Source organism: Mus caroli, chromosome 3, assembly GCF_900094665.2.
Source record: "Mus caroli chromosome 3, CAROLI_EIJ_v1.1, whole genome shotgun sequence".
In the NCBI taxonomy this organism is placed as follows: Eukaryota; Metazoa; Chordata; class Mammalia; order Rodentia; family Muridae; genus Mus; species Mus caroli.
Window position 1 is genome coordinate 109320675 of NC_034572.1, and position 1274 is coordinate 109321948.

General features: G+C 49.1%; 1 pseudogene; it reads left to right on the top strand.

Annotated features, from left to right (window-relative positions):
* The first annotated feature begins 278 nt into the window (after positions 1 to 278).
* The window catches only part of LOC110291910, an 8967-nt pseudogene continuing 7971 nt past the window's right edge, over positions 279 to 1274 (top strand).

Sequence of the window (1274 nt, forward strand, 5' to 3'; positions counted from 1 at the left end):
GCAGCCAATCAGGGAGTGACACGTCCGAGGTGGAGTACAATCCTCCATAAAAGGGACGGGGTTTTGCCATTCGCCTCTCTTCTCCTCTGCCTCCTGAAGAAGTAAGCAATAAAGCTTTTGCCGCAGAAGATTTCTGTTGTCCTGAGCGTGTTCTTGCCGGTGGGGACAAAAGCTCGAGATAAGTGGTGCCAAAATCTGGGAACCACCATCACACCAGCGCAAGGAAGATCCCTCATTCGAGGGGCAGAACCAGAACTGCGGGACACATTACAGCTTTACGAGGTATGTCTGGCCTTGAACTTTCTCTAGTGTTAGAAGCCCTTTTGTTCCTTTTCACATGTCAACAAGTGGTTAAGGCAGGGCAGAGAATTCTGGACAAAATTCAAGACAGTCTATCAGAAGTAAAGCGGGGAGAGAGAGCAGGCGCAAAGAGGAAACATGGTGCACCAAATAAGTATACAGGCCTTTCCACGGATCTTGAACCTGAGGAAAAGTTAATGTCAGGGAAGAATACCTGGGGAGAGATTGGAAGGAAAGAGGAGAAAAAACAAAAGAAAAAAGATCAATCAGCGGAGGTTTCTAGGAGAAGTAGCCTATACCCATCACTAGATGAGTTTAAGGAGCCAGCTCTTAGTAGCTCTGAATCAGATGAAGAACTTAGCCCCTCTGAGGAAACAGACTTGGAGGAGGAAGCAGCTCGTTATGAGAGAGAAAAGTACCAGCCAGATAAAATGCGAGCTAATGGGTCAAGAAAAAAGCCAAAAGCGGCTGGCGAAGGCCAGCTTGTTGCTCGGCCTCCAGGCACTCAGCTTCAAGGTCATAGTGCACCTCCGCCCTATGCAGAGCCCCCGCCCTGCGTAGTGCGTCAGCCCTGTGCAGAGAGGCAATGGGCAGAGAGGCAATGCGCAGACTCGTTCATTCCAAAGGAGGAATAAAGGAAAATACAACAGGCATTTCCGGTTTTTGAAGGAGCCGAGGGAGGGCGTGTTCACGCTCCGGTAGAGTATATACAGATTAAAGAGCTTCCTGAGTCGGTCTGTAACTATGGAGTCAGTGCTAATTTCACTGTAGCACAAGTCGAAAGGCTTGCGAATCACGCTATGACTCCTAGTGATTGGCAGACTGTAGTAAAAGCTGTAGCCCCCAGTATGGGAACGTATCTTGAGTGGAAAGCCTTGTGGCAGGACTCCTGCCAGACGCAGGCAAGGGCCAATGCCACCATGGAAGGAGATCAAAGAACGTGGACTTTTGAATTACTTACAGGTCAGGGACAA